The sequence below is a fragment of the Stigmatopora nigra genome, chromosome 21, assembly GCF_051989575.1.
Source record: "Stigmatopora nigra isolate UIUO_SnigA chromosome 21, RoL_Snig_1.1, whole genome shotgun sequence".
Lineage (NCBI taxonomy): Eukaryota > Metazoa > Chordata > Actinopteri > Syngnathiformes > Syngnathidae > Stigmatopora > Stigmatopora nigra.
In genome coordinates this window covers 5,729,698-5,737,696 of record NC_135528.1, presented here as the reverse complement: position 1 = coordinate 5,737,696, position 7,999 = coordinate 5,729,698, and positions in this window count along the sequence as shown.

Below are 7,999 nucleotides of genomic sequence, written 5' to 3'. Positions count from 1 at the left end.
CACCAAAAAAAAGTTAAAAATACATAAAGATTTGCGGCTATTAAATTGGAATTTTAAGCACTCGATCAATAGCAAATCCTACATAAAAATACTTTAAAAACAAACTATTGTAATGATATCTGAGGTTAATATTTTATGAGGTCAACACCAGTAAAATGACTTAAATTTTGAGGGAAGGTCATCATTTATTTAATTTTTTTTAAGTGAACGGCAATAGAAATTTCTAATTACTAAGCCACATTACTATATGACTAAAATACCCTGACTGGACGTTTGGTCGCCGGTCTTTTGGTCGCCAGTCAAGTGTACTTAGATATTAAACAATATTTAGATATTAAACTCTCTCTCATGAATATAATTTTGAGAGCTGGTTTCAACAGTAAACTATCTGTCACCATTTGACCGGCGACCAAAAGACCAGCGACCAAACGTCCGAGCACCCTAAAATACACATAGTGGAACAATATTAGCCCCCATCTTCAAACAAACCCCCATTATCAACATGACCGACAAACCAGCAAAGAGTTAATCACGCAATAAAGCGACAGCCGTCAAAGGCGACGAAGCGAATCCCGTAAACTCGCAATACCGCCGTAACACGCTCATAAATGCAAGTCGTACCACAAATAGCGCGCCCGCCTGCCCGCCATCTCGGCCAGAACGGCCTCCCGTTCCCCCCCCGCGGTGACGGCTTATAGAGTAGCGAGCCGCAGCTGAAGGTGGTGGTGAATCGAGCACTGTGGCGCGGAGAAAGGGCGCCATTGTTTGGCGACGGACGCAACAATAGGAGCTCTGTCGGAGCGGATCATCTGTTTTCTTGGCTAGTTGGCCCACTAATAGGGCTACTTATGCTCTGTAAATGGGCTGGAGCCCATTCAGAAACAAACAAATACACAAACACTACTGGCTGATGCGCCTTTGCCGCAGGAGTGGGTGCGAAAGTGGGTTTAATCAGTCAGGGGGGAGGTTTTGGACGATTGCTGATAGGACGCTGTCACTTATATCTGTGGGGAAAGCAACTCGGATTATGGCTTTCCCAATACTACGCTGCATTTTCATCCGCAAAAAACCTGAACACGGAGCTTACATTTTAGGCGTCGCTGCCGGCTGAGCTCACATAAATCACGCGTGAGGCACGTTTAGCGCTACTTGGGCGACAGCTGATATCACCTACTGTCATGGTAGCTTTCCATTCACATGACGCCGGTTGGGAAAGGCCAAAGCTTATTTACTCGTTTTTAGTTATGATTACTGTTGGCGTAAAGGCGCGTATTCTGATGTGTTTTTGGTCTCCCGGGAACCACGATATTTTCCCGTGCGTTTATGAGAAATGGCTATTGACAGGGAACGGCGGGCGATTAAAAGGGAGACAATGGGCGAGACAAAGGAAAAGAGAACGAGCTCACGCCCGACATTTTCCAGGTCAGCCCAAATGCCCCGGGCTAAACTCACGGCCAGTCTGTTACTGTTTTTCTTCTCCCTTTGTTACCCTCCACCGCCTCCCTCCCCGCCCCGTCTCCCCCACCTCTCTCCCTCACTCTAACACTATGGCCCAGGGGCAAAGTCGAGCTGCAATAGGATTCAGCCGTTGCCACGGAGACCGCAGAGACATCGCTGCCATGGCAACGCAGCATCGCCCGCTCAAGCGGAGATTTCAGTCTCTCTTCCTCATTTAGGATGAAAGACAAAATTTGATGCCCATATTCATTTGGATTTGGCAGTTGCCATCTCATTATATAATTAGAGGGCCGTCATTGAATGGTTCGCAGAGGGGTGCTTGGCATTCGCTGGGTTTTTGCTCGCTATTCCGTTTCCATTTGGTTGGAATAGGAAGGCTTCAATTACGCTCTCGAAACATTGTGGCTTTTCAGTGTACTCAAACGACGCTGAAAAGACGTTTCAGATTTTGGCCAAAACATTACTTGGCAATTGCGGTAAAATTTACCAAGACGTGTTTTTCGAAAACATGTCATTAGAGTCCACGGGGGGCAGACAAAAAAAAGGGCAACAGGCTTATTTAGCACTCATGTTAACATATTAACAGTTTTGGGGTACCTATAGCTTTAAAAAAAGACAAGATAAGCTTGTGGTGGTGAAAGGGAAAACAAATAAAATACATATATAAGTCGCAGCTCAAATGATGAAAAAAGTGCAATATAGACCTTTACTTTTAATACGGGTGGAATTTTCATTCATTGTGTTCAACCTTGTTCGCATCTATCTGAAAAAATATAGGATTTTGAAATACCAGTGTGGATATAACGTCATTTTCTTAATTTTGTCAATTTCAAGTGTTGTTCCTATGAACTTCATTCAAAACCATCCAATTTGATAATAACAGCAATAACAAAAAGTGTAGTTTGAATGTATTCACACTGTGAGTGAAAGCCTCTTCATAATTGATCATATCATTGCTCTCATTTATTTGCAATAACAGCAAAAATGTGTAAAAGAACTCAACTCAACATTACGTTAAATTATTGTCTTCCTTATGGAATACTATTGGAAAGCGCTGACTTAATAAGCGTGGCAAAAAGCCAACATTTTTCCCCCAAATGGGAAGCTTTCAACACTATAGGCATCTCCAGTCAATATGTTTTAGGTAGCACGCGTCTGTCACCATTGGTCAAATGAGGTCGGACGTGCATGAATGCTGATGCATGTTGCCACGCCGACCGCAAAGCGTGACAGTCGATGGGAGGTCGCTCGGAAGGGGGGGTGCTGGCCAAAAAAAAAAAACCCACACCAGTGGGAGACTGAGCTTATAGATTATTTATATGGCTGTCAAGGACTCTTAGCGTCATGGACGGCGGTGGTGTGCGCGTGTATGCGGCTTGGCGGGGAATATTCAAAAAGGAATAGAAAAGTATTGTTGATTGATACTGATTGATTGTCGCTTGTGGTGGACTTGTTAGGTGTTTTCTGATAAGCCTTGTGGAAGAGTCACATTTGTGTGTGCACATTTTCAGGTGTTGTTAAAAAAGTTGACTTTGTCTGTCACTTTATGTTTCGTCACAGCCTTTTGCTTCATCCAACACTTCCCATTCCTTACAGTGGGTAAGTTTAGAAGTAGGTGCATTGGTACTTTTAATAGACTGTGTAAAGAGAGTCCAATTGGAGGTGACAGTTAAGGATATAACAGTAATAAATATTGATTTTTTTTTTTTGCATTGGACTAGGGTGCATTGTAACTTTCTATTCTTCAGTCTAAGCCACACATGGGCAAACTATGGCCTGTGGGCCACATCCGGCCCGTTAGGCCTTTTAATCCGGCCAGCTGACATTGTCCAAATAATGTTTTTTTTCCAAGATGGCATTTTAATATTTCTTAATACATTCCTTTTGACTTTGTACTTAATACTTTTTACTTTAATGATGAGTGATGAGTATGTTAATAATTGAGTCCTTTTTTTCTGTTTATATTTCATATGTACTGTTAACGGATGCACTTTTTTATATGTTATCGTATCTTGTGCTGACCGGGCCCATCTGTCAAATTTTTAAAGTCAATGTAGCCCTCGGGCCAAAAGTTTGCCCACCCCTGGTCTAAGCTAAAACATACCTTATGACTATTGCATTTATTTTCATTGCAATCAAAGCTTAAACCTGGATTTTTTAATTGCCGTTCATTAAATCTGCTCTACTGGGCTCAGCACATCATTAGAAATCTAATTTAAATGCATGCGCGCATTTAACTATTGGGGAAAAAAATACCAAACAAACAAATGCAAAAGCTAATTATGTTCAACGTGGCGTGCACTGGTCTGTTATTTCCCAGCATGCAATACGGCAGCATACGGACAAATGACAACACACATGCTTGTACTCCCTGCCAGTTATCTAAATAAAAATCCGCCAACCATACCGGATGTGCATCATTGGTTGTCATGGCCACTAGGGAATATTCTTGGGCGTTGCCAAGGTAACAGCTTGGGGAACTCTTTGCCAGATTGTCACTGACTGGTCTGAGGATAACGATTAATGTTTTTTTTTTTTCTATAATGACTCAACGCGTACGCGCACGATTGGTCGAGGTGTTGAGATTTACGATGAAGGTTTTGCATTGAAAACCTGTTCGCATTTGACGGACATATTGCCACGCATTTATAAGGGCGAAGAAGATTCCCGTGTTTATGCGCGAGAGGGTGTGTGCCCTTTGAGATTTGATACGATGGTAATGGCGATCTAAGCGGCCGCCATTCATGCCGACAGACGGGGGAGAAGAGGGGTGGGGTGGGGGGTGTGAGTGTAGGACCCAGTTGCCATAGTGACGCAATCAGAAATCAGCTTTCTGTTGAAGCCGTTCTGGTTAATACGCACACCTGCACACATATGTGGATATATAGAGTGTAAATACACTAGTTGGTGGGTTTGGGCATTTTGCCTTTGGTTTTATCGATGTTTTTGTCCTGCCACATGTTTTGTTTTTGCTTTTTTTCACACTCTTTCTGTTTCACTCTCTCACGCTTTCCACATTTCTCCTGCCCTATATTCATACTCTAATCTGGTCCAGTCTGTCTTCTTGTCTGACTCCAGTAATCTTGTCAGGACAGATGGCACACACACACACATACACATACACACTAATATACACACACATGCAACAGCAGCAGTGGCATCTGCCACAAACTTTAGATTACATCTTTGAATGAAAAAAAAACATTCCACAAAATAAATGAAATGAGATGAATGAAGCAATGTTGAAGCAGGCTGTCCTAGTTCCATGTTATATTTAGATATTACTGTCTTGTAAATATGCCTTGTGCACCATTAGAGTCATTTTTAGTTTTCTACTAATGGGATTTAAAAGAAAAATGAACAATGATAAGACCTTTTTTCGAGGCCCACAAAAAAATACTGTATTTTTTGGACTATAAATCATACTAGCTAAAGAAACTGGATGTGTAGACACAGTTTTCAGATCATTATGGCCTTAAAAAAGAGGGAAAAAAAGCCCAACTAGGAAAAAAGTGCTATTTATAGTCCGGAAAATACAATACTTGATTCTTCGATTGGCTTTTGTACGAGTATTTGTTAAACATGTTCTGTGTTTAGAGGTAAATAATCAATCCCTGCATCGATTGCGATTCCTCTAGTGACCCGCCCCTCTAATCGTAATTTTTTACTCCGGCCATGTTAAACAACAAAGTATTTATCATGTGACCTAACAGTGTACATTGATTACTTTTCCATATCAGTTAATGACGTAAAACTTAAGGGGGTATGAGTTAAAGTTTTCCAGCCTACCTGTTTTTCTTGAGTCTTCAAGGATTTTCTTCTTCCTGGAGAGGAATGATGGAGCTTTGCCACGGGATATCGATGGCCTTTGATTCGCCTTGTGATGGATCATGGCATTTGGCGAGAACCTGGAAAAAAAAAGTTTTGAGTATAGAGTACAGTACGTCATGTTGGGTGCATTCAAACATGTGGGATGAATACCACAGCGAGCGGTGGGCCGGGTGTCATAAAACAACGGGATGTTGAGGTTTAATCGGCATGACTGCAGCTTGGCGATATGCATGCAATGTAAAGGAAAGCACCGGAGTTGTTCATAAAATGGATGATGGTCACATTCCATTTCGCCGTTTGACACATTGTGTACATCTGTGGACCATCATGGCATTAAAACGAGGAATGAAATCATATTGAGATGCAGCGCACGAACAAAAATGTGTGACCGGACGTTTGGTTGCCAGACGTTTGGTCGCCGGTCTTTTAGTTGCCGGTCAAATGTACTTAGATATTAAACAGTACTTAGATGTTAAACTCTCTCTCAAGAATATAATTTAGAGAGCTGGTTTTAACAGTAAACTCTCTGTCACCATTTGACCTGCGACCAAAAGGGACCAAAAGACCGGCGACCAAACGTCCGAGCACCACAATCGTCGTCATAGATACTAATTTTGCAACCTCTAGTTTGGAGCATCACTACTTTTTGAACTATTTGACCTCTGTGGGGGAATGTAAATGCGAGTCCATCTGTTGTAAGATAACGACAATTGCAATTACCTCTCAAACCGGGCTGCTAGTTCGATACCCGCTGATAGATAAATTGGAGAGTTAGCTAGATAGATGGACGAAGAGAAATGCAAGTAGCATCAAAAGCAAGGGGAAGGGGTGAGTTCATATTGGGGAGGAGGGGGAGGAGGAAGGGCAGAACGGCAGCAGTGGGGGGTGGGAGACCGGGCTACATGACGTTTGTTTCCATGGTGATGGTCTCTCTGTCTCCAGCACGTAGAGATGGTGCTGAAAATGTGTGTGCGCATTGGTGCGCGTGTTTGTGTAATGGCATTTTTGTCAATAAATAACAGGGCTTTTTACACCAAGCGTGTTTATTTATTGGCACAATGGTAAATATTTTCTGTTGCTATTGATTCAGGTTGGATTCTGAAAGGCTTCAGTGGTATATTTTTTTAAAAAAGCATTTTACGCGTGTATGTGTGTGTGTGTGTTGATTTGGGTGGGGTTGTCGGCATACAGACGTCATTGAGGACACATTTCAAGTCTGGTTCCTGTCACGACGTCTCCGAATCGACTTAGATTTCACAGCAGGTGTGTTAAAAAGACAAAAAAATAGGCAATATGAGAAATGAGGATAATAAAAGTTTCCATTTCTGGAGGAATCGACGTTCTCTGCTCTTGAGCATCACCGTCAAGCCATTAAGATCTCACTCCCTGATGACTGTAATAATGGTTAAAAATAGTTTTGTGTGGGCTCATCTTTAATCAATGGGCTTGGAAAGCTATCTGTTTGATTGAAGGGGGGGATGGGAGGAAAAAAATGGTGGTGAGAGTGGAAGCGGCTTGGTTGAAGGCCTGTGAGTGGAGATGATCATGTCTATGTGTGTGATGGACGCTTTGGTGTACGTGGTTACTTACATCATGGTATGTGGTGTGTTGGTGGAGAAAGAAGCTGATATCTGCGTGGGGCGTGACCGGCATGGCGAGAAGATTCTGCCTGTCGCGCCGGACCCACTGAGCTGGAAGAGTGGAGAGGATGGAGATGAGGAGGGGACTCGGTTGGGGAATAGGGATGGATTAACAAGGCAATACTGCTCTCTGCTGGAACTATACTAGAGCCATATTGGATTCAGCTTTGTCAGATTTGTCATACTGATTTTTTTTACATTTTTGCTCCCATTTGACATGAGCTAAAAGATATAAGAATGTAATATGTTGAATACCAACTCATAAGCAGTTCATATTAGTGCATAACAGACCTGTTCTAGCTTGTGAAATATCATGTATAGAGATAAATAAGCATGCTGGCTGTATATTAATGACAAATAGTTCATTATTTTTTTAAATATTTCCAATTATAGTAAATTAGGTATGCAATTTCATGCTAACATAAACAGAGGGAGTGCTGGTTTTAATATTCAAGAGAACTAACCTAATCAATAACTATCGAGAAGCTCAGTTATGAGTGATTGACGTCATCAAGGTTAAATGCCAGACAAGTTGTGAGAAATTCTCATCTGAAAATGGCTTGAAGGTCGTCTATTGGGGAATCCTGATCCCATTTCTATAGTATTGTTCTAAAATACAAATTGGGCAAGATTGTCTGACCTTTGCACACGCTTTGAAGCACCGGAAAATATAACCATAATGGGCAAATGAAAAGGGAATAGCCCATGTCATGGTCTTTCAACTGAAAGTCATTTCTGCATGGGGATGTTTTTTGATCAGGCGTGCATTGTTCTGTCCTTTTTGTGACATTGGGGAGATATTTCCAGCCAGCACACACAATCCCTCCTGTTGTAATTAGCCAAAAGAGATGAAGGGGACATAGAGCCAAATGCCATGTGGTTTAGTTGTCAAAAACAGGACATCTACTTGGACATTTTCCCATTGAGTAAAGGGAAATTTCACATTACTTCTTTTCAAATTTACCTGCAAATATTATAGTAATTGTACGAGATGAACCATCCTAAAAATCAAAAACCTAAATTAAAGGTCTTTTAATCAGAAGTTGATTCAAACGGGCATAGCTAGATTT